This window comes from Gouania willdenowi, chromosome 16 (assembly GCF_900634775.1).
Source record: "Gouania willdenowi chromosome 16, fGouWil2.1, whole genome shotgun sequence".
NCBI lineage: Eukaryota > Metazoa > Chordata > Actinopteri > Blenniiformes > Gobiesocidae > Gouania > Gouania willdenowi.
Window position 1 is genome coordinate 29,259,936 of NC_041059.1, and position 26,976 is coordinate 29,286,911.

The 26,976-nt window shown below is 38.0% G+C and overlaps 1 long non-coding RNA gene across 1 annotated transcript; it reads right to left on the reverse strand.

Moving 5' to 3' along the window:
* Nucleotides 1–4,754: 4,754 nt before the first annotated feature.
* Nucleotides 4,755–20,639, reverse strand: LOC114478537 (uncharacterized). Its single transcript, XR_003675866.1, has 3 exons — nucleotides 20,510–20,639; nucleotides 6,094–6,099; nucleotides 4,755–4,765 (listed from the first exon to the last, which is right to left on the reverse strand). It is a non-coding gene; the product is annotated as an uncharacterized LOC114478537 (long non-coding RNA).
* Between the last annotated feature and the right edge of the window lie 6,337 nt (nucleotides 20,640–26,976).

Consider the following 26,976-nt stretch of genomic DNA (forward strand, 5'->3'; position numbering starts at 1 on the left):
TGGACTGTACTGCCCACGTCTGTCCAGCCAGCTCCTGGTCCATCACATCACCGTCTTTTCTTTTTTAAAGCTCTTTTTGCTGAGTTTTGCGAATGTCTCTCCACTTCCGTGTTCTTCTTCTTCTAATTTGTACGTTGCATTTCCGGAAACAAGACCCAGACGTGTCGTGTATGAACGTACAGTGTGAGCAGTCAGATCGTGCCAGAGTGTCGGCCCATACAGTGTGAGAACATGCATCGTGAGCTGCGCACATTCGGGCTCTGCGTCTGAGTCGCACAGTTTGAGCTGGAGGTGAGTGCAACGATTGAAAAAATCGTACAGTGTACCCCAGCCTTAACTGAAAAGGAACAACTAGCTGGGTTTCCATTACAGATTTTTGCAACAATAAAGCAATATTTCTAAATTTTAGACAGAGTATAATTGCACTTTGAACGTGTTTCCATTGAACGTTGCTTTGGACTGAAGCCTCGTAACTCCCGTGAAATCTCATCTTGCGAGACTTCGCTGCAGGAACATGAACGCTACAAACCTCCTTATAACACTCCACATTCCTTTGTTGTTTCACGTCTAATGCCTTACGTTTGTTTTGGAATGAAGTTGCTGTTGGTTTACTAAGAACATTATGAACTGGTTACTAATGTGGACTGACAACAGAGTGACATCATTACAAACCTTCTGCCATTGAATCATGTCTGAGGATTGGGATCATTTCCAAAGGGATCTCTGTGTAGGATAATTATCATGTTTGTCAGATCATTCAGTCAACTTACAATATCTGACTAATCAGCATGTCTGCCACTGTCTGCCTGATAGTTATCTATTGTTCTTGTTATCTTCAACGTTGTATTTCCAGTCTATCGTGTGTTGAGCTATGAGTTAACCCTGTGTGTATCAACAACAACAAGCACAATATGATGAATGGTCAGTCACACCCACCCCATGAGAGGCTCAGGCTGGACAGATTACACACATGTCAATGTAAGTTATGACCTGGCAGCCCAAACCTTTTTAAAGTCAGAATATGTGCAGTTATTAGTCGTTTATGAGCACAAAAAGAAGGATATTGCAAATCTGAAGTATTATTTGAACAAAAAGATCCTTCATTTGAGAAATGTTTTTACTTAATCATGAATAAAAAAATCAGTTCAGCTGCCAACACTAGTGAACAACGCATCCAGCTGAAGTTTGATGTTGCCAAAAAAGATCTCAGTGAATGTTAATCGCTTTTAATATTCTCATCTGTTCACTGATTCTTTGATCATTTTATTCCTAACAATAATTCACATTCATCAGGATATGAAGCCTATGATTACTCACCAGTGCGAGAAAAAATAACTAAACAAATGAGCTTCTTTTGAAGATCATTACCAAATTTTAAATGACCCTAGTATTTCATTATTGTGCGCTGTGTTGTGCGGTCAATCTGTGGCTTTATCTTACAGTAGATATAAAAAGTCTACACACCCCTGTTCAAATGCCAGGTTTTTGTGGTGTAAAAAAATGACACCAAGATAAAAAAAAAAAAGAGTGAAAAGTGACTCAAATGGGCCAAAAGCAGTCAATCGTAGCAAAAGAAATTGACAAAAGATCAAACAGTAGTGAAAAAGGGCAAAAATGTGGAACAAAAAGAGGCAGCATGTGGGGCCACTAAAAGTTATTTACTGGGCAAAATTATGCTTATCAGGATGAAAAGTGTCAAAAAATGGTTAAAGAATTGGAAAAAAAATGGGATAAAAAGGTCAAAAAGAACTTGCAAAAAAATTTTGGAAAAAGGAATATTTATTTGCAAAAGGAAGCTCAAATCTGAAAAATAAATAAATAAATTGTCACTTTTTTTGGAAAAGAGACAAAAATGGACAAAAGTTAAGAAAAAATGATATTTATTGGCAAAAGGAAGCTCAAATCTGGGAAAAAAAAAAATAATTGTCACATTTTTTGGAAAAGGAGCAAAAATTGGAAAAAGAAAGTTGCAAAATAGTAAATTAATTTAATAAACTGAATTGTGAGTCGACGGTTGTCCTTAGAACACCCTCACTTTTAAAATCGCTGCTCCACCCCTGCCTCTCAGTCATATGCAGTAGAGAAAAAGAATTAAAGTGCCTTTAACTTGGATTTAAAAATGTTCACATTGGATGCTGACTGAAGTAAAATGTCTTAACTCGCTGATGCATTTGAACAATTAACATAAATATAAAGAATGTGATGTAATGTGATGTGTCCATGTGTTAGCAGGCAGATGGGGATCAGGGTGAGGTGATTCAGGGATGTACTCTGTGAGGGTGATTAATCACAGGTGTTAAACATTTGATTTATCACAGGTGTTAAACATTTGATTCATCACAGGTGTTAAACATTTGATTCATCACAGGTGTTAAACATTTGATTAATCACAACTGTTTTATATATTCTAGAGCAGCTTGAATGAGAGAACTATGAAGCAGTTTGCAAGGATCTGGCTGTAATATGGACGTAATTCCTGCAGAGGAAAAACCTAATAACTAGGGTTGGGCACCGTTTGGATTTCAACAATTCTGATTCCGATTCCTGTTCTAGACAATTCCCGATTGCGATTCTTTGAGTTGTGCAGGTCAACAGGTCACAGATTTCACATGAGAATTTTTTCATTTGAAAATGCCTTTACACAGGCCATTTTCATTAATTCACTTAGTTGAGACAGTTTAATTTGGTTGCTGTACTGTAACTAGGGTATTCAATTACAAAGGTCCCCAACAGTAACTGTAAAAGTGAAACTTGCTGAAATAACACGACAAACAAGTTGGCAACAGTCTAAAAAAACAAAGAGCTGCAGCTCAAGGTAGATGTGAAACAAACTCAAACCCTGGAGCAAATCAATCAATAGTTCTTGTTGAGAAAGATTATTATTATTATTATTATTCTGGATGCAGTGGAAACAAAAACTATAAAAAAAAAAGTTATTTTTTGTTTTTGTTTTTTTGTTTTTTACCTTGTCAGCACATGCTGTCAAAGGTCAACACTACAAGAAGTGCAATCATTATGAGGCAGAAATGCATGTTTTGTTATTGCAATGACATACATTAATTTATTTTATTGCTTAATTGTGACCATCACCAGCCCTCCCTAAGGAAGGGTAAGAAACATTTTATTATAGGGAGGATATAATAAGGGAGAGCAGTGTTACACCTAGGTGGGGGGGGATGGGGGAAGGGAGCAGGGAGGAAAAACTCAAGGCAGGAAATAGAAAGGGTCGGGAAGAATTGATTATTTTAAAGTGAGAGTGAGATGTGAAGTTGGAGTAGAACATATTATGTTGTGTAATCAAGCCAGTCTGGTGACAGGTGTGAAGCTTAGCTATAATGGTGGTGGCTGTGGACAGAGGGAAGGAGTGAGTGGTAATACCGAAAGCAGGTATTTGGGATCAAAGTGTCTAAAGTTAAGCCCAGTATGACTTTTATCCCACATCCCAAGGCATGCCAGTGCATCGTAGACCAGTATATGTGCAAAAACCGCTACAGCAAACCAATGCCCCGCCCCGGGCCCTCAGATGCAGCCAGGGCAGCAAAAAGATTGGGGGCCAAGGAGCCCCAGGCCACCCCCCCACGGCCGAGCAGCCCCCCAGATGCCACCAAGATCCCAGGCCGAGAAGCAGCCACCGCCCCCCACACACACATCCAAGAAAGCCCCAAGGAGCAGAGCACCCAGTGCATCCCGCCACCGACCCCAACCCCCAACCCCAAGGTGCCCCCCCCCCCCCCCCCCCCCGCACCCTGAAACCGGTTCTAGGTGCCCAACCCTACACTTACTGATATTGGACAATAAAAGGCAGCAACCCTGTGACCCCATACCTGATCAGCAGTTTTGCAAATGTTTTTTGCATTTTTAAAAAATGACTTCAATAATGCTGATTTTGGAATCACTCGTGAGATTTTACTGGAATTGTTTTATGTGGTCACAAGTTTTTCTGCACACTGACAGTGTTGGATTTGCTCTGCCAGCGTTTAAGAATTACTCTCGAGAATCAACATCATCATTATCTGTGATCAAAAAGAGTTCATCACAAGCAGGGAACACTGGATTTAGCTGTGACCGGTAGTTGCACAACACACACAACAACAATAAAGCCTATTCAAACTCAGGGGGAAAATCTTTTCATTAAAAATGTGACCACAGTGATTTCCTCGTTGTCATTTACCAAAATTCAGAATTGTTTCTTCTGTCGAAACTGTTGTGCTTGAAGGGCTCTCATAATGTGCAAAGGGGGGTCCTCTGTCTGAGTCTGTGAATCACTCTCACCACTTCTGTGCCTTTGGTGCCTTCAATCATTAACAAACTCTCACAACATCCCCATTACCCATCATGGATAGATTTGGACTGTAGCTGAGTTTGGAGAACAGCCATCGAAGTCGGCTTATTTTACGCAACCCTTACCATTATTCACATGGTCGTATAAACTGTTATTAATTGTACTTTTTAGATCAGTAGTAGATTTTTCATACTAAAGTTTGAGAAGCCAACAGAAGACAAATGCGCAAAACATGTTTTCAATGATCCATTTCAAAATATAGTGATGCCCTGCAAATGTAGCCATGTTAAACAGCCCACTACTGGCAAGCAAAGCAATGCAATTATCTTGTTTGTTATTTGTATAACACGTTTCATATGAGCGAAGGCAGTGCAATGCGCTTCACATGTTAAAAGCATTGAAGCCCTTGTGAAGACTTGTAAAAAAATATATATTTAAATCCCCCATTTTCTTATTCTCATGCTAGGTTTGACTGCAGGTCAACTAGACCAGGGGTTCTCAAACTTTTTTGGCTCTAGTACCCCTTTCTCTTAGTTATGAATATTTTGATATCAAGAATTTCTGGTGACCCCAAAGACATTTTTTTCTAGAATTAGTTGTTGATCATGTTTGACCTCATATGTACTGTATATTTACTGCACTATAATTTAACTAGATCCACAAAGTGGAAGTATAGAAATACAGTTGTTTCAGAATGTGTTGTTTTAATTAAAAAAAAAAAAAAGGAATAATACAGTTGAAATTTCCAAAATCTTTTTGAAATTTTCAGAAACATCAGGCAACCCCACATGGGGTCCAGACCCCAATGTTGACAAACACTGATTTAGTGGCTCCTGAATTGAGTTATTTCTAACGAGACTATACTTCTGTTTGCTTAAATGCATTAAGCTGCTGCTATAAGACTGTCTGATTACTTAATTGTATTTTGTTTGCATTTGTTGTTTCCCATCTACCCCAGTAACTTGAATTGGCTGTCCACTAACTCCAAGAAGGACTACTCCAGGTAACAGCTAGCAGGCTAATTAGTGTCTGACCTTTGGGGGATCTCTGATGACCCCTTGCAGTAATCCATCCGTAATGGTTCTGCCACAGTGAGCCTGTGCCTTAATGAGATTAAAGCAGTTAATATTAACATTCTTTCTAATGCTGATCACACTTGATGTTGGTTTTGACGAAGGGGTTAAATATAGCCCTTTTTATCAAATACCTTGCACACGTGTGCCTGCGAACATCTGTTGCTTTGATTGACAACTGGAAACAGTGGAGACTCACAACTCACTGGTTTAAACTTGAAAACCAACATTAGATACTCCTTTTCATATACGTAGCTATCCATCATTACAACCCCTTATGGCCGAGGATTTAGTCGACCGTCCCACAAGGCCCTTTTCTCGATATTTCTGTGATTTTACTATTTGTGCTGTTTTTTTTGTTTTTTTTGTGGCGGGTGGGGGGGTCAGCTTAAGTAAAGCTATAATATTGTCTACCTTGCTCTTCCACATTTTGCAAAAAGTCAGCTCCAAACAAGCGAGTTGGATTTTTCTCACCTTATGACTCATAAGGCAGAAACAACTCCTCCTGACAATCCTCCCTCCTCCTACCCTACATAGCCTAGTTAACCTCTCAAACTACCTCACAGGTAAAACAAACAAAGAGAAGGCAGGGTGATATTACAGTTAATATCACAGTTATTATCTTATAGATAATCCGAAGCGCAGCATGAGCGTTCACAATCAGTTTCAATTTTAGCAGGCGTTACATCTCCTTGTATTGCCTTTATGGGATGATCTGATGCAGCTGTTGGACAAAACAATGGACTATCGTCCTAAATTGACTACTTCTGTTGTGAGAAGAGGTGAGGAAGTGACTGAAGCAGCGTGTGTTAACGCCTACTCATGCATATGCATGATGGCCCAAAAAATGGCCTGTTTTTAGGAGTGGTTTGAAAGTGACTTTTCAGAGGGCTAAAACTTCAGAAAACACGTGAGTTTGGGAAAATACACCTCAAATACTATGTTGTTGGGGTTCTTAGAACAATTGGAGATGGGTAGAAAATACCATAATACTGGACCTTTAAAGCTAACAAGAAGGGAAACAATCCTTATATGAGTTATTTTTGGCCAAAGATTTTTTTGCTTGCATGGGTTTTTCCTTCGTTACAACTTTTTCCACCCACAGGTTAAAAAAAAATACAATTTTGATGAATAACAATTTTGTCATTGATAGTTTGAGATAGGTGTAACCGAACAGTTAACATATAACTCGAAAATAATATTCCAGAAGAAACGTGCTGTTGGCAAGTCGGCATCCCTTCCCTTTATTTCATTCGCTAAGATAGTTCTTAGTTACTTGTTTTCAGTGTTGAGAACGTTACTTTAAAAAAGTAATTTGTTATAGTTACTCACTACTTGATCCAAAAAGTAACTGAGTTAGTAATTGAATTACTCTATGATAAAAGTAACTCATTACCAAGAAAAGTAACTATATGCGTTACTGTTAAAAAAAAAGTTGCTATGTATCAAATAATTTAGATTTTTTAGATGTGTGTGTCATTGTGAGGTGCTTCATTAAAATAGAGTTTCTTACAAAGGATGTTGACAAAGTCTTCACTCCTGGATATAATGTACACTTCATATGCACGTTCTTGCCTTTGACCACAATTCATTTAAAGTAGTGTTTGTATCGTCACCTTAAAAATGACAACGTTTCATCAGACTGCTCCACGCTCACCATCTCTGCTGATTCATCAAATCTGTAGTGTGTGTGTGTGGCGCGTGTGCTGGCACATGTGTAAAAACAGTGGCTCTGATTGTCTACCATGAAACATGACGCCGCCTTAGCCAATCATAATCGCTCACCTTGTTTTTAACCCACCTCCTCACTATAGCTGCGTATGAAGCCCGACGTGTTTTCAAATTACAGTTTATTCAATCAATGCATGTAACGAAACCGCATATAACGTTCAGTAACGTTAACGGCTTTGTAACATCGTAAAAAGTAATTAATTAGATTACCCCGTTACTGAAAAATAAACGCGATTACCTAACGCCGTTATTTTAAACGCCGTTATTTCAAACACTGCTTGTTTTTGGCATTATAAAAGCCTTTAATGGGAAAGAGCAATTTAATTAATTAGCAAGCAATAATCAGAATATTGAGTTAGATTTGTTCCAAGTAGGGTTGTCGCAATACTAAAATGTTCAACTCGATACCGATACTCAGGAAAGGTACTTGATACCATTTTTTCAAAACCACAGGAATAAAAAAAAGACCTCAAAATTGAATAAAAATATTTTTATTAACAAAAAAAATGCAAAAAAAAAAAGGGTTAAGAAAAGAAAAAGAAAACACCCTCTATTACAACATGAAACAATGAACAAAACTTGAATAATAATATATAATACAATATTTTGTTGAATAAAATAAAATAGAGTTATGCAAAAAGAAAAAGTCCATGTACTTTCGGGGTGAGAAAGTTGATTTTCGCACATATTCAAGACATGAGTCTAAAATAAAGGTGGGAGGCAGGTGATCTATATATTTGACCTCTATCACAACCCTAAAATGCATTGCTCATAGCAAGTTAGGGTTGGACGATACACTGCATAATACGATACAACAGCCGATGATGGTACATTATTTCTGGGAAGAAAAAAAGACAGAACTTTTGTTTGGCTGCCTCCTCCTTTTTTGTCTGACCTTTGAGTACAAAGGATGGTGTCATCGGCATATGACTGCATTACTACATCAGGGCATACCAAAGGTCATCATTAATGCAGACTAAATAAAAAAGATCCAAATATGACTTGAAGGACATGAGTAGAAATATGGAACATAGATTTACCATGATTAACTATTACTATATTGTGTTTGCCCATTTAAATGTGATTGCATTATTTGGAGTCGCTTGAAGTAATAAAAAAAAGCAAGCGTTTCCGTAGCAATAGGCCCCGGGACTATGGGTACGTTTTCCAGACCTTTAATACATAAGTGTAATGTGCCTGTATTTTTTCAGTGTCAGGATGGCTGAGTGGTCTAAGGTGATTGACTCAAAAATTCTTCCTTCTGCTGCGGTGGGTTTGAATCCCACTTTTGTCATATATATTTTTTTCATTTTAACATATTTGACATGGCAAATTCCACCTTTAAAAATACATTTACAAAAAAATGAACATTTTAGGGTATTTCCTGGGTTAGGGCTAATATAAAAGGGTTAGCGGGGTAGCTAAAATTAAATATGAGCTAAAATAAAACTGACAGAACTTTAAGTCATGTGGTGCACCTATCAGGTCACCTAAACTGGCCAATGAGGGGCGCTGCATACGGATAGGCTGGCAGTCTATTCATACATTTCTGTATCAATAGCCACGGCCTAAGATTTACTGTATCCAACGCCTTTTTGAGGTTTAAGAAAGCTGCCCCCACAAAAGCACTAAGAGATAGCGAAGAGTGACATCAACTCAACTGGACACAAAGTGTTTCCAGAGAGATCTGTTAAAAAAGACTAGTGTTTAGGCCACACGGTGAACCAGTTCATCTGCTGTCCATTTGGCTCCAATTAGCATGCAGCCCCCTCCAGCTTGAGCTTCCTTTTCTCAGCCTCTCTGTTTCTCTGCCCTCTCTGTTTTTATTAACCCCTCCACCTTCCCCACCCCTAACACACACACACTCACTTTACTCTGTGTTCTGCAGCACGATTACCTCCATTAACCTATCTCTGCTGTGTATGCATAAGCACAGAACAGGTGACAAGTGTCAAGCACAGGGAGATATACATACATATGTAAGTGCAGTATGTATCTTTTCCACCAAGGCCCAACCCTTTATACGTCACCCTGGTCTGTTTGAACACGCAGACTGAACAAAGCTACATTAGTTAACCCATGTTTTGTTTAATTTTTGCAGGTAATTAAACTTGTCAGATGTTCCTCTTTATAAATAATATGAGCAACTACAAAATAAATGCAATCAATGTATACATTAATGGCATTTATTTTTTAACAAGAAATGTTCAATCATGACTATGCAGTCTCTCTGTGTGGTCAGTGTCTTTGGTTCCAATATATAAAGGCTTACTGCCAATCACTGTGAATCTTTGTGTGACCTCTTGGATCGTGATGACATCATATGAACTGCCTCACTCGAGTTAAATATATTAATTTAGTGTGTTTGCACAACCTTCCAGGAGGATGAAAGTTTGAGTCACATGTACTTCTTTGTATCACGTAGCTCATACTGTATGTAAGTGGATTATCATTGCCTGAAAAGAGGAAAACTGTTCTATTCCCATTAGTCACATGGAGCGCTGCAGTTTCCATTTTATAAAACATTTCTCTTTTCTTTTAGAATCATCTTGAAGCAGGGGTAGCAGGTAAAACCCATGCATAATCAAAGCCTAATAATGATTGATGTTTTACCATGTGTTCATCAGAAATTAAACTAAAGCTTTCCAAATTTCCATACAAATTCCACTTTTCCGTTCATCCTTTCTTCCACACCAACTTTATTCAGATAATACAGGTGAAATATGTGGTACAAGAGCTAATTCCAGTCCTCCTAAAGCACAAACCAAGCTCAGCCCTCGACAGGTGCTCACATGCCCAGTCTGTACTGTACTATAAAATCTCTTTAACAGTCACCAAAAATCCTTAACAAACATCTTATCTATAAAGCAAGGAACCTGTGTGTGTGTGTGTGCCTGTGTCTCAAATATCTCAGAGCATCAGGATCAAACCGACCAGAGACTTTCAACATGGCTGCTGCTTGGTTCAATGGTGTGCAACGTCTGATTTGTTTGGACCGCAATGATACCGTTCACGAATCATTTCATCAAATTGTCTTAAATGCTGCTTTGCAGAACAGCTCAATGTTGACAGGTAGTGAAGCTAACTCAGTATAAGTTAGAACAGCTCAATGACAGGTAGTCATGGTATCTCGGGATAAGTTGAAAGCTGCGTAGAATCTACAGGAGTGACTGCAGAAAGGGCTTTTAAAAATGACTAATTTTTTTTTTTTTTTTTTTTTTGTTACTGTGCTCTCTAACCTGTCTTTGTGGAGGGGGCTGCTCAAGGTTTGTGCCGCCACTCAGGGTTCATCGCGAGACATTATATCTTATATAATTATATTATATCTTATTTTTCCCGACGAACACATAAAATGTGTTTAACTGTCTCTCTTGGGGTCTTGGTTTCAACAATAGCTTCGCCAGTGACAGCATTGTAGTCCACAGGATACTGCACAGAAATGTGAAGTGTTTAATTCAGAATTAAATTTGCATTAGGAATTGAGTGTTTACAAGGTCAGTTTAAAGTGGATTTTACTTTTATTCTCAATTAAAGAGGAATTAAAGCTCCCATTTAAACCATCTATGAAAAATCTACTTAACCTTCCACTTTTCTATGTCTAGCAAGACATACTTCCTACGGGCATTGCGCTAATATATTTAAATATTGTGACAGAAATACTAATTCCTTTGATATTGTTACCATATTCAGTCTTGTTTGGTGTTTTAATAAGGCACTACAGACTTATATCTATAATAATAATATTATTATTTTAGTGTTTCTGGTTTGTTTTTGTTTTTTCACACCATCCACCAAGTCACATTCCTTGCATTGTTTTAAACTAATTGGCAATAAAACTATTTTGATTCTGATTTTCTCACACAGCTTAACGTAATAACAGCCTTGTATTGCTGCGCGATGTGTTTGCTCCATTCTCTGTGTGCTGTAATCTTTACGTCCTCGCACACACAATAGAGGGAACGACACACTAATTATTATCAGGGCAATGAGGTCCCAGCTCTGCCTCTTCCCTTGCGCTGTGATCAGGACCCAGTTTCTCACTTAATACTCTTGTATTTCACTTTTTAAATGAGCGCCAGCAATCACAGTAATCACTGACAGCTGTGTCTATGTCCACCATTAATATCAAATACATGAAGCGGTAAAATTACCAACGCAGACAGCTAAATTCATTGCCAGCCATTTTCAGAGCAGCCAACCCCATATTGCCAGGTTAGATGATTTTCACTGATCTTTCAAGACCCACAGAATATTTTGTACTATGACAATCTGAAATCTGAAACTTTCATCAGAATTTTTTTTTTTTTTTTTTATAGCTTGTTTCGTTCTTCTGTAATCAGCAGTTGAATAGAGGCAAGTTTCACATAAATCGCCAGTTTGTGACAAAAAGCTGAGAAAAATGGCTTTTTCTGGAAAAAAAAACCTGTCGGTGACTTTGAAACAATTAATTTTTTTGCTTTATGGACACCTCAATATTGGTTTCCTTCTATAAAACTACAAAAACAACACTGAGACTGGGCTTTTGATGGCAACATTATTATTGTTTTGCTCTCTGGGTCAGAGTTGAATGGTTTGCTTACTGTATTTTGGCCGTCCTCCAAGTCTCTCCCCCGTCATTCTCCCTACATGCAACTTCCTCCTCCTCCAGGACATGCCGAGTGTCACCACTTGCTCCGTTTTTTTTTTTATCATTTTCTCTCACCATCGCGACACTCTTAATAGTCCACTTAGTTCCACACATGCTCTGGTCGGCTGTGAGCTGCTGATAACTTCAGCATCAATTCCAATAGCACTATTTTCTGTGTTGTAAGCTATTTTCCTCTCCCTCTGAGCTCTGCCCATCAAGGGTGATCTCTCATCCAAAGGTGCCCTGCTGCCACCTACATGTCACCAGTTGATCACTACATCATTATACAAGCTCGATATTCACAGGAGAGCTTCGTCACACTGTCTCTTAGCAACCCCTGCTGAAAAACACAATTGACGTCTTTAGACGTCTTTGGCAGTCACTGAGTTAACAACAATAAGTAAATCAGTATAATAATTGCCAAACGGCATATGAAAGAGGTTCAAATATGTTAAGCTGTAGTGTGTATAAATTAATACAATTTTGCTGAATTAAATTAATTTCATGATTACACATTTCTTAATACAGTCCAGGGGCCGTATTATTAAAGCTTCTTAGTGCAAAGAGTTGCTCCTAGTGGCCAAATTTTAAGAAAATTCTGAGAATCATGATGTTTTCTTAGAATTTCCCCAGAAAGTGAAGAGTAGATCCTCGTACAGATAAAAGTTATTCCTAAAGAATCTTAGCTCTTAAGAGTGCTCCTATGGTGAGATCTGTTACGAGCAGGGAAGAGGACTTTTAAGTGGCTTAGGAATTATCTAAGCAGAAGACAAAATGGCAGACGGAAGAGGCAGGAGAGATATTCTCCAAACACTGGACGATAGTGAATTAATGAAGCTTCACAGATTGGATTGTGCAGGAATCATGTTTGTGGTTGATCTCATTTGAGATGCACTTACTTTTCCAACCCAACGCTACAATTCAATACCACCCAAAATCAAAGTCATCACAACACTAATGTATTTGGCAACAGAGAAAATGCAACAATGCAGCAGTGATGACTTGGGTCTGCCACAACCCTCCATCAGCAGGGACATCAACCAAACACTGACAGCATTGTCACAACGTCATATTCTGACAAAATTCATTTCATTTCTGCTGGATGCCCGCACTTTACAAGCTCACAAAAGGGCATATATGGTCATTACAGGAGTTGAAATATTGAAAGTTACAAAATTACCAGCATGGCAATAATATAAGCAAATTAATATAAATATCACTATTTGAATACTGTGCAAGTGGGCCTAAGTTTTCACACCTTTTGTAGGATAATTTTAAAGTATAGCTTACTATTCATTTAACAGATATTTGTTTTTATGTGAAATATTATTTACAATTACAGTCTTCATAAGATTACAATTTATGATTATGCTTATCGATTTCCCATCCTTTGCCCATTATCACCAAAAGTATTTTCTTTATCTAGCTTTTAGGATCAACCAATCAAAGCTTTTGAAATGATGACTCACATCTAGCAACGGGGTCAAACACACCTTCTCACTAAAATAGGAGTTTCTGTCTATTCCTTGCTCAGACTTCTCTCAGAATGTTCTGGAATCACTCCTAAGCTAAGACTCCTTGCTAGGAGTTTTTAGGCTAAGTTAGGAGCTCTCTGCTAACGTGCCCGGGTGTCCTATTGCAGTAAGCCTTTAGGAACAACCAGTGTCTGTATTCACAAAACATCCTAAGGCTAAAAGAAGCCCTTAGTGATGTCACTCTTAAAAATATCTTAAAATTCCTCGAATTTTAAGATTTTTAAAAAGCCTAAAAGTGTCTTAAACAGATAGAAAGACAGAGAGGACGGAGCTATATTCTCTGCGACAGTGATTTAATAAGGCACTACAGGCTTATATTTATAATAATATTATTATTTTAGTGTTTCTGGTTTGTTTTTGTTTTTTCGCACTATCCACCAAGTCACATTCCTTGTATTGTTTTAAACTAATTGGCAATAAAACTATTTTGATTCTGATTTTCTCACACAGCTTAACGTAATAACAGCCTTGTATTGCTATGCGATGTGTTTGCTCCATTCTCTGTGTGCTGTAATCTTTACGTCCTCGCACACACAATAGAGGGAACGACACCCTAATTATTATCAGGGCAATGAGGTCCCAGCTCTGCCTCTTCCCTTGTGCCGTGATCAGGACCCAGTTTCCCACTTAATACTCTTGTATTTCACTTTTTAAAAGAGAGCCAGCAATCACAGTAATCACTGACAGCTGTGTCTGCGTCCACCATTAATATCAAATACATGAAGCGGTAAATTTACCAATGTAGACAGTTAAATTCACTGTCAGCCATTTTCGGAGCAGCCAACCCCATATTGCCAGGCGTTTTAGATTATTTTCACTGATCTTTCAAGACCCACAGAATATTTTGTACTATGACAATCTGAAATCTGAAACAAGATTCTTAAAGATTAGACTTTTATCAGATTTTTTTTTTTTGTTGTCGTTTATAGCTTGTTTTGTTCTTCTGTAATCAGCAGTTGAATAGAGGCTCACAAATTTTGTGACAAAAAGCTGAGAAAAAAAGACATTTCTGGAAAAAAAACCTTTCAGTGACTTTTTTTTGTTTTTTTTTGCTTCAGAAACACTTTAACATTGCTTTCCTTCTATAAAACTATAAAAACAACACTGAGACCAGGCTATCTACGGCAAAATTGGTATTATTTTGCTATCTGGGTCAGAATTGGCCTTCCTCCAAGTCTCCCCCCCGTCATTCTCCCCACACGCAACTTCCTCCTTCTCCCGGACATGCCGAGTCTCACCGCTTGCCCCGGTTTTTTTTTTTAGAAATTTCTCTCACCATCGCAACACTCAATAGTCCACTTTGTTCCACACATGCTCTGGTCAAGTGTGAGCTGCTGTCAGCTGCTGATAACTTCAGCATCGACTCTCGTAGCGCCACTTTTTTCCTCTCCTTCTGAGCTCTGCCCATCACGGGTGATCTCTCATCTAAAGGTGCGCTGCTGCCACCTACATGTTGGTCACTAAATCATTGTACAAGTCAGATATTCACAGGAGAGCTTTGTCACACTGTCTCCTAGCAACCCCAGTCGAAAAACACAATTGACGTCTTTAGACGTCTTTGGCAGTCAATGAGTTAACAATAAGTAAATCAGTATAATAATTAGCATGTGAAAGAGGTTCAAATATGTTAAGCTGTGTACAAATTAATACAATTTTGCTCAATTAAATTCATTTCATGATTACACACTTAATGCAGCCCAGGTATGATCAGTTGATTTTATTCTCCATTCATTACTAGGAGCACAAAGCGCTCCTTTCACCCTTTTTCTAACAACCAATCACAGCTTTTTAAAACATTTCTGTGAACTTCTTGCTCAGAGTTGCTCTCAGAAACTTCCTAAATCAATTTAAGCTAAGATTCCTTGCTAGACATTTTCAGGCTAAGCTAGGAGCTCTCTGAGGGAACTCTGAGAAGCTTCGTGAATATGGGCACTGGTGTTTCATTGGTTGAGATGGTGATATCTATTTTCATTCACTAAGTTAGTGGCTTATATTCATTTACTTGCGGTTAATACAAGTCAATGCACATTTGTTGTTGCTGCTGTTGTTTTTTCGAAATGCCCATCTTTGCACGGTACCGGGAAATTTCTGCACATTTGTTGTTGCTGCTGTTTTTTGAATCAGAAATATCTTTGCACAGCATCTGGAAATTTTTGAAAATCAGTCTTTTTATTTTTATCATTTGTATTTCGTATTAATTTTAAAATATTTCTACTGTTAGTTTACATTGTTGCTCAGAGAGAAACGTTTTTTCGATTTTTCTGTATGTCCAGCACGTTGACAATAAAGATGACTTTGACTTCGACTTGACTTTAATGATGGATACTGCACTGTTATATTAGAATTACAATGATGCTAATATAAAATGAGTATCTAAAAATCAACCCATTTTTTTGATTTTTATTTATCTACTATTATATCTGCAATGCATTTATTTGTAAATGAGCGCATCATAAGAAGTACAAACAGAGATACCTCTTTTTTATTATTATTTTATCATCTGAATTCACTTTATTCTTTCCATTTGTTAGCCAATGGCCAACAAGAAGAAAAGATCAAAGAAATCACAGAACTACACAAAGCAGTATAGATGCTGAAGGTGCTGTGGTTTGGGTTTTATTTTATTTTAGCTGTAGCAGCCCAGTGCTTTTTTTATTTCGGGTGAGATTGGGGACAGACTTTAACCAGCTGACAGTTAACAAATGGTCTTTCTTCTTTTATTGAGCAACAAGAATGCCATTAAACCTCCAGCAGCCACACACCGACAGTCCGACACACATCCATGTATGAAGGACACTAGAAATAAGGACTAACTATTCTCAATATTTTACTCACACTTTGCCCTTTACAATTAGTAAGTTACTTTAAGGTATACAGTAGTTAAAGCATGTTAGGGGTTGATGTGTCTAGGGAGGAGACTTTCTCTCTCAGGCCAACACGGAGACGCTAATGCATGCTTTTATCACCAGTCAAATTGACTACTGTATTTCCCTGCTTTCTGGTCTTCCTAAAAAGAATATTTCAAGTTTACATTTACAACAGAATTCAGCAGCAAGTGTCCTAACAAAGACCAGGAGGCGGGAACACATTACACCCATTTTAAAATCGCTTCATTGGCTCCCTGTGTGTTTCAGGATGGATTTCAAGGTTCTCTTACTGGTTTTTAAATGTCTTAATGGTCTTGGGCCTTCTTATTTCTCAGAACTACTTTTACCCTATGAGCCTTCCTGGGCCCTGGGGTCCACCGGCACTGGCCTTTTAATAATCTCTACAGTCAGGACACACACACACACGGTGAGGCATCGTTACAGTTTTATGGCCCCCGTCTGTGGAACAGTCTGCCGGAGAACCTCAGGGTTGCAAAGAACGTTCATATTTTTAAGAACAGGCTCAAGACCCACCTTTACAAATTAGCTTTTAACTATTTATTCATTTTATGATTTTTATCTCATGTTTGTATTGTTATCCTTTGTTGTTTTTATAGTTTTAGTAGTTTTAAGATTTATGTTGTTCTTACAGTTTTAGGATTGCTATGTTTTATGTTGTTTCTATAGTTTTAGGATTGTTATCTTTTATGTTATTTGAGACTACTATCCCAGTGTTTTTCTCAGGGAGAGATGGCTGCAGTGGTGCTGTCTCGTTGCCCTCAGTGTTAGTGAACATGTCAGGTTCTGTTTATTTTTGTTGTTTTTTAGCCCTTGTGATCCTCTTTCAGTTATTCTGTGTCTATGTTTATTCTGTTTGAGTCTGGCTTCCTGTGTTTAACCTATTGTCTGTGTTTCAAGTATTCCTGCTTGTGGCTCCATTCCCCAGTGATGTCTGTGTGCTTGATTTGTGACTGATTAGCTGCCTCATGTTTCCACCCAGGTGTGGCCCTTTCCCAATTAGGCCTCCTCCACTATTTAGCGGAGTGCTTGAACACTGAATGTTTGCTGGATCATTGTACTGTCTACCCTCATCGTGTCCTGCTGTGTTTTGTTTCCTGCTCCAAGTTTTCCCTCTGCTTCTTTGTGTCTTTTTTGATTTTTGGGTTTCATTATTAAAAATGGATTACAACCAATGCTACACCTGCCTGCTTCCTACGTCGCTCTCTGCATTCGGGTCCTCACCTACACCTAACCCAGAACATCTGACTATTTGGCTGTACTGGGGGATCTGTCTCAGTGTCTTGTGCCGACGGTCTGTGTCTTGCTCCTGGTGCAGATGGCTAATTGTGATGTCGCTTTAACTGGATCTTCAGTGCCCAGCCATGTGCCATTGTCCTCAGTTCATTATCTGCTTTTTTCCCCCTCACCTCCCCTCATGTTGTTGTTCCCATTTTTCATTTAAATTCGGGGCGTCTCCAATGCCCTTGGCGGCCCACAGTTCTCCCGTTCTTGTTGCCCATGTTATTTGTGACTGTTCTTTCTGTCTCTATAAATATAAATAAAGATGACTTATTTACTTATTTTGTGATTACTTAAACCTGGGTGTCTGTGAGAGGTGGACAGCGTTTGTGCAGGGTGGGTGTATTTTTTAATTATGTGAAAGAAATTTGAGTTTACATTAGTTGTATGAAAGGTGCTTCTTTTTATGAATAAAATTTGATTGATTGATTGAACACTTGCCGATACCAATCCAGCTTTTTAGTGCCGTATCGGGACTCCTCCCGATACTAGTATTGGTTTCAGCACAACATTAATTAATGCCATTGTATATTAATGAAAGTAATATCCCAATGAAACAAACAAATAAAAACAATAAAAATCTCTGTACAGTAATGCAGTTAATCAAAAGAAATTTACATGAAACTTAGGACTATGTTCTGAACTTCATTGTAAAGTGTCTTTATGTTCTAGATTATAACATTATTTCTACATTAAAAATGTGTTTTTAGTCAAAGTGTAAAACAAGCCTGCACAGACTGCATCCCCATGACAACTTAGATGTTTTCTTTTTGATGAAACAGCTGTTTCAGTTTCATCCTGGTTGAATTGAGCCAGACTGTCAGGTTTAAGATAGTTAAAACCCTGAGCTACGTTTCATGAACATACCCCCCTGGTTTCCAAGTGAGGAGATTGCACAATGTTCCTGGTACTTTTATTTCCTTCTGTACTCTAAAAAAGAAATAAGAACATGTTGAAGTGTTTTTGATGTTTTGTAATTCGGATGGAGCTCCTTGGCCCTCGCAAATACAGTATGTGTTCTTGAGCAGCCAGAATATGCAAGAAAGCACCAATACAAAAAATACACAGTTAGTAATCTCAAGTTGTCTCCACGCAATGTTTTATTAAAAGGCCTAATATTGATATTTTCATGATTGGAAAATAGTTTTCAAATAAGCAAATCTAACCATTCATCTGCATCGTTGATTCATTGTTTGTCTTTATATATATTACATGAAACTATTATGGGTTTTCAGGTAAGATCGAGTGTTCAGATTTAAGAGAGGCAACTTTGTGGCACTAAAGTAAATTTACTTTATGAGTTCAGAGCAGCTTTTCTCATTGCATTACATGTCATCTCAATGGTTTACCACTGACTGGCTGAACACAAGGCATATACTGTATATATATATATATATGGTATTTACTCCAGGAGGACAGGACAGGGGTGTCTTTGTGAATTGTGTATTGATTTGCATTAAACCATACATTTCTAATAGTTTAGTTTACGTTCGTAGTAGTTCTACTTAGCTACTTTAAGACAGGAACATTTGTGCACGTACTCTTTGCTGCATCACTGTACTATCTTCCCTTAAGTTTGCCCATGTGGAACATTTGCAACATTTGTTTTATTTTATTTTCACTGTGAAAGATAACAAAGGTTACCTTTTTGAGAACATGGCTCCTTTACAGTAACTATTGAAATGTTTAAGACTAGGAAATAAACCCTGTATAAGAATGAATGTGTTTATGTATGAAGTATGAACATTAAAAAGATACACACAGGAACCTAAAGGTAGAACGGACAAAATGCTACTGCAGACAATGACGGATGACCAAAAAGATTAAATAGAAATAGTGTCAACTCACGCTTCCAGCCATCTTGGTTGGAGTTTGGAAAAAACTAGCACTGAAAGAATACGATTTTTCCGGTAAGTGTAAATTACTTTTTAAAATGATGTCAACTTGGAAAATTGGAAACCCTCCGGCTCCTCTATAGGACATCAGGCCAATTCAAGTTGATCAGCTCACACTGTGGTCACAGCAGTGCCTCATTCACTCCTTCATTGGGTTTGGTTCATTTGGCTGTAAACGAACCGTATTAGCAGCCAGAGTTGTTATGCCACTTTGGGCTGATTAACTTTCCTTGACACGCAACACACCCAGCTGGAAGGCTGCTTAAGTTTCAACAAGAGAAGAGGGAATGCAAGCGTAAAAGAGAAATAAGATGGAGGAAGTATTTTACCATCAGGCCTGGAGTGGCTCGGGAGGATGGGGACAAATCCGGTGGTCCGGTTTGATGTTTAAGACGTGAGGACCAATGTTTACTTTATTAATTTTTGGGCCGGTGTTCAGCAGTGTTAATTTTTACAGCAAATTGATTTAGTTTCAGTTATAGTCTAGTGCAGTGTGTCTCAAATGGGGGTACGTGTACCCCCACACAATGGCAACACAGGGTGTACTTGAGCGAGAGAGTGGAAAATTAACAAATGAAAGCATTAAAAACATGGTGTTTATAATAATGATGATGGAAATTATCTTGATTATGTGGCGGGAGATGACCAGAAATGATAAAAAAAACTATAGAAATAATAATTAGTGATGCACCAAAAAATAGGCCAACTAAGAATTTGCGGCCGAAAATGGCCCAAAAGTGCATTTTCGATTCTTGGCCAGAATGCTTTCATTTACCAAAACAACCAACTGGAACAGGATGTTTCAAGTACCACAGTCAGAACGTGTGAGTCTGGATGATTGTTATTGTCTTTGAAGCATTACTATTAATTCATACAATTGCAATGCTTTGATTTTAGTAAGGTTATTACACACTCGGCCATAAATGCAATGATACTAATAATTCTGGTTTCGGCAAAGAATTTTCATTTCGGTGCATCCCTAGAAATAATTCAATTCAGGAGGCACTAAATACTGTCATTCCACTTGTTTATGAATGACATTCTTTAAAATGTGTGTTATCACTCATTCATTCCATCATTATACTCTGTAGTTTGTTTTTTCGTAGAATTCTAAGCAAAATGTTGCAGTAGGACAAAGGGGGTACTTGGATTCAGAAACAAGAAAAAGGGGGACGTGAGTCACAAAAGTTTGAGAACCACTGGTCTAGTGCAGGGGTCAGAAACATTTCTCAAACTGTGAGCTACTTCATAGGTACTGTATAGTCTGGGCTACCAGTTTGACAAGAACTTCTTAAATAGTAAATGTTCATGGTTTCACTTTAATTAGAGGCTATAAGATAATAAGGCTATAGCAGTAACTTAAAAAGGTAGGAGACGTTTAAGTTTCAACTTAAGGACACCAATGAGTACTCAGGAGAAATGACAGGACAGAGACTCGCTGTTTATAGAGGCTCGAGCCCAGAAAAAAAAAGCCAAACCTTAACTATTGTACCAAGTATGTAAAAACATCTACAGTGCCCCAGATATCACTTCCCTACACAACAATAACACATGCTCTGACCATTCCACAACAGTTCATCCATCTGCTCTATACAAGAAAATAAAAAGAAACAGCCTGGAAATAAGTTTTCAATTATGACATAATAACACTGCCTGGTACTGTAAACTCTGATTTCAAACCTAAAAACTGGAAGTGTTGTGCATATGTAAACACTGATACCAAAGAAAGTTATAGATATCTGTACGTACACAATTAACAATCCTGTTGGTTTTGTCTGCTTTGACTGACATTGTATGTTTGGATACAACAAGATGTCCCAAAGGGCTGTCAAAGGATGAAACAAGTAAAAGTGGTTATTTATGTTGATTACTGGATAAAAATATGAAAATTAAAATAAAAAAAAAATCATGTACTTTATCAATAGTCAACATAAAATGTTAGAAACCCCTTGTTTTCTACTCTGTAGCCTAAATATATTTTGTCTGCATTAATTATTGCTAAACAATATACTTTTTTCAGATTTGCTCCTGTGCTGCTCTGGTTATACTATTTCTGTCACGGGCATGTGTGGGTGCAGACCCAAATGCAGGGACAGAGGCGGAGCTCAGGTGCATCATACCAGTATTTATTGTTCTCAAAGGCATGGTCAGTCCAGGGAAGCACCCAAGAAAAACAGCAAAAGTAAAACCAAGAACCAAAGTCACAGCCAGAAGCAACAGCAAGTAGCAATGTCCCAGCACTGAAGTGAACCCAAGCCTCCACATTTATACTCCACTAATCCATTGCAGCTGGAGGGCAATCAGCAGGAGAAAGCTGCTGGAAGGGAGTCCACGATCTCCTGCCTGCCCTCCAAAATAAAACCCCATCGTGACATAGCCCCCCCCTTAAGGAGCCGGTTCCAAACGCTCCAAAACCGAAAATTAACCCATATAAACACCAAACCAGGGTGGGCGGACGGGGGCCCGGAGGAGGGTCTGACCCTTAGTAAAGGCAGCCTCCCATGAGGCGGGGCCGGCGAAGCTGGAGACCAGGAGTCCGGCGGCCTCCCATGAGGCGTAGCCGGCGAGGCAAGCAGGCAGGGGAACCAGGAGCCCGGCGGCCTCCCATGAGGCGGAGCCGGCGAAGTAGGGGACCAGGAGTCCGGCGGACTCCTGGTCCCCTACTTCGCCGGCTCCGCCTCATGGGAGGCCGCCAGAACTGTTTTGACCCTCCTCCGGGTCCCCCGTCCACCCACCCTGGTTTGGTGTTTGGGTGGTTAGATTTTTTTTGTTTTGAGAGCGTTTGGAACCCGCTCCTTAAAGGGGGGGTTATGTCATGTTCTGTTGGTTAAGTTTAGTTATTCTGTGTCTGTGTTTATTTTGAGTCTAGTCTTGTGTTAACTCTTGTCTGTGTTTCAGGGATTCCTGCTTGTGGCTCCACCCCCCAGTGATGTCTGTGTGCTTGGTTGGTGATTGATTAGGTCCCTCATGTTTTCACCCAGGTGTGGTCCATTCCTAATCAGGCCCTCCACTATTTAACTGTGTGGTTGCTGGTTCGTTGTGTAATGTTGTCAGGTTCGTTGTCTCCCTCTTCGTGTACATTTGTGTCTGGTCTTGCTCCCTGTTCCTGCTCCCCTGTTTTTGGATTTTAGTTTGGATTTTGGAGTTTGCCTTAAAGAATAAACATGGACTGGTTCCAAGAACGCTACTCGTCTATCCTGCCTCCATCTCTCCTTGCATTTGGGTCCACACCCACACCGGACCGTGACAATTTCATTGTATAACTAATCTTATACTATGACTATATGACTTAAAGTTTTGAGTCTGTTGGGATTTTCTTGGGCTAATTTGTTCCAGTCTAATGATACAACTTCTATTTGATAGCTTATTATGCCCAAACTGGAACGATCAGTTCAGCCTTATTGAGTGTTGTCTGTGTGAGCAGAAGAGACCAGTCTTTACCAGGGGTGGACTGGCCACCTGGCATACTGGGCATCATCCCGGTGGGCTAGTCTAGTCTGCTAGTTTTTTTTTTTTTGTTTTTTTTTTTTTTGACAAGTGAGTGGAGGCATTACATGCTAACAGGTGGCCAAAAATGGTCCAAAAGTGGCAAAAACATGGCAAGAAAAGAGTGTCAAGTGACTAAAATGTGCCAAAAGTTGTCAAGAGTGGCCAAAAAATGGACAAATAAAGAGGAACCAGGTGGTATGTAATGGCAAAGGGTAGTTTTAATGAGCAAAATGCAGTATAAAATAGTGAAAAATGTGGAACAGAAGAGGCAAAATGTACAGGAAAAAAGGAAGGAAAGGCATTTATTGGGTAAACGTAAAGTAAAAGTATCAGATGACTTGCAAAACTTGACAAAAAAAAAATAGGAAATAAGGTATATTTAATGGCAAAAGGTAGCTTAAGTCTGAAAAAAGTGTGACAAAAATGGGACAAAGGAAGTTGCAAAATGGCCAAAGAAACTAGGTAAACTGGGGTTAAAAAGTTTCCCCCTTTTAAGGTTTTCTGGGGGGAAAATAATTCAAATTAAGACGTAAAGACCCACATGTTGAGCATCACTGACTTAATAGCTTCTATGTGGTGTCGCTGATAATGTAGTGGGCTGGTCTGGATAGAAAATGCGAGGGCTGATTTTTTTTTCCCCAGTCCACCCCTGGTTGGTACCCTATAAAAGGTAGATTGACAAAATATGGCAATCATTTTGAGCAACATGGATGAGGATGGAGAGAGAGGTGTGAAGATGGTGTGTTGTGACCAGCAATGATGGGAGCTAACACTGCTGTAAAGTTAGATTTTTGTTTTTTTTTATTTTTTTGCATGTCTTTCACGTGTTTGGATGATTCTGTTTTTTATTTTGTTATTTCCTACTTTGAAATGCTTAAGTTATAACTGATCATGCTGCCAACGCTGATGCTGTAAAATGTGCATGTTTTACATCTGTGACCTCATGGTACTTTCAGTCATGTCTTTAAAGAGGAAATAATTCCAGTATTCAAAATTCCGAAGGGGTATTACATAAAACAGTTACCCGTAACTGTATTTTAATTCTTTGTTATATGTGATTTATAGTGCCAAAGCGTATGTTTTCTTTTTCCTTACAGCCTTGTTTTAGTCTACTGTGTTTCCCAAGCTAATAAAAAGAAAATACACCTCAATATATCTGCCTTTATCTTATCTTTCTAATGATAGCAGACTACACAGAGCTGCACTCACATCCTTGACAATCATGTGGGAACACAAAGAGGCCAGATAATGACTCCCTCTCTCCCCCACACCCACAGGGCAACACAGGTGGCCGCCATTTGCTGGAGAGGCGCCAAATTTTTTTTAATAATAACTTTAAAAGGTATAATAAATGTGAAACACGCCCTTTACCATCACCGTACATGTTTTTTTCTTAATTGAATATACCTCCTAATATTCTGCCCATATTTATAATTATTTTATTTTAATTGTTGGTCTATTCTATATAATTCTATTGTATTGTTTGCACATTGTGTTCTACGGTTTTAAGATTTGTCTTACTGACTAGTTAAACCAAACAGGAAAGTAGAAATGTCCTTGCACTGAAACTTTTATATCTCATTTTAACTTTTGAATGCATTGTTTAGCATTGCTTTTGGATTTTGCACCATTGTTATTGTTCCCTCAAGACCGCATGTTCACTCAGTTATAGCCATTATTATATCTTGTTTTTCCTGATGTGCAGTAGTTTTTTCAGATTTCTATATTTTTCTTGAATAAAACGTGTTTAACTGTCTCTCTTGGTCTTGGTTTCAACGAAAGCTTCACCAGTGACACCACTGTAGTCCACAGGATACTGCACAGAAATGTGAACGAGGTAATAAATGGTCGGCTAAACTGCTCCGTGTGTGTGTGTGTGTGTGTGCCTTAGGAAATCCTCCTTGCCAGGCTTTGTGCATTGTACTGTTGCCTGGCTCGATTAGAAACAAGGCTGCTTTGGCCTCACTAAACAATAGCATTTTGTAGTTTTGAAATCAAAGAAAGCTGAGGGAAAAGAGGTAAGAGGTTTAAGTTTCTTCTACACCCATTTGTTTTGTGGGGGGGGGGGGGCTAGAGTCTATCCCTGATGACTCTGGGTACAGTCTTTACATGACGCTAGTTTGTCACAGGGCCAAAGATGGGCCTCAGGGCTCAAAAACAGGATTACTTTATGATCCCTTGATCAATTTTATACATCTTGACAACACAAAAGAAAAGATAACAAATAGTAAAGGAAAACAGTATTTTTCATTACTACCATTTTTTTTAAATATCAGTTTTCATTACACATTTTGGTAACACTTTTCATTAAGGTACTGTAATAATGGTTAATTAATGCATAATAGGCACAAATTACAGCTAATAAGTACTTTTAAGATGCTTGTTGTAAATATGTACATACTGTAATAATGGATAATTATGCCTAATAAGCACAAATTAATAGTTAATAGGCACTTATATGATGGTATATTTACAGTTAAGCACTTAATGTGAGCCTTTAAGAAGTTAATGTGAATGCCCTATTTCAGTTATTAAATGATTAATTATGCACATATTAATAGGTAACAATGCATTTTGCTGCTACTGGATCTAAAGTGGAAACAGTGCTCTTCAAGGTTAACCCTTTAACACCTGTAATATTAACATCTCCGACTGGGTTTTTTTTTTTTTTTTTGCTTATTTTATCCTTAAAATGGTCAGTGTCATAGGAAGTGTTTTTACCCTATTTTTCATTTTTTTTAATACAATTTATTACATGTTCTAGTGTAATATCAGTTTAAAAAAGTACAACATCTAAGCTTTCAGAAACAATTTTTCCAAAAAAGTGAGTTTTAACAGTTACGGTAATTTTAGGGGTTAATAAGTTGTTTAAAAAAAACACTTTAACAACTTATAATGCATATTGCAGCTACTGGAACTAATTGTGAAAGTGTCGAACAGACATAAAACCCTTCATCAACCCTTCATTATGCACTTATTTAAGGTAATGACTAATAAATATTCACTTATTAGCAGTAAATCTTTCTCACACGTTAACATCTGTCTCACACACACACTAAGAAATGTGCTCGCTAGTGCTAGTAATAAAGGACACTTATTTACACGTTATTTATTTTTAACATATTTTTTATCATTCTTTATAAGTTATAATTATTTCAAATTGAAATCTTATTAGTATTTCATTAAAATACCATTATTACAGTGCCTAATAAAACATGTAATTTTTATCAATTTTAGAAAACATCTTATGCATCTTATTAGTGCTCATAACTGTTCATTTACCACATTATAAACGCTCAATAACTGCTAGTATGTGCTCATTTATCATTAATTAACAGTTATTACAGTACCTTAATATATGCTTGTATAGTCATTTTCAATAAGCATCATTTACAAGTGCTTATTAACTGTTAATATACCATCATATAAGTGCTTATTAACAGTTGCTATGTTCTTATTAGGCATTAATTATTCATTATTACAGTATATATAGTATATTTGTAAATGTTTACAATCTTATGCGCGCTTATCAGTTGTTAATTAATATAAAATTTCTCTTTTGTACGACATCCATCCATCCATCCATTTCCTGACCTGCTTATTCCTTTTTCCAGGCTAGCGGGGGTCTGCTGGTGTCTATCGCCAGTGCTCATGTGGCATTAGGTGGGGGTACACCCTTACCAGGGCGCCAGTCCATCGCAGGGCAACACCAAAGACACACAACCACTCATTTATTCCTACAGTCAATTTAGAAACTCAATCAACCTAACACGTAGTGTAAGCTACACTGCTTAACCTCTTGTCTCACCTTATCTTAAACAGAGTTAAAAATAATACAACATAGATATAAAGAAATGTAACTTCAAAGAAGTGCAAAATGCTTTCAATGTGATTTCAATGTGAACATTATGCTATACTTTAGCACAGTGTTTTTCAAATGGAGGTACGTGATGGCACTACTGGGGGTACTTGAGAGAGAGAGAGGGAGAGGAAAATTAAACAGATGAAAGCATTTAAAATATCCAGTTTCATACAATAATGTTTATTATTAGTTAAAAATGATAATCATACTAAATATTAACACCAACTCACAAAACGATAACAAAAACACAAATTAAGACAAAAAATATATACTGAACCATAAAAACAACAGACCAACACCAACAAAATGGCACAAA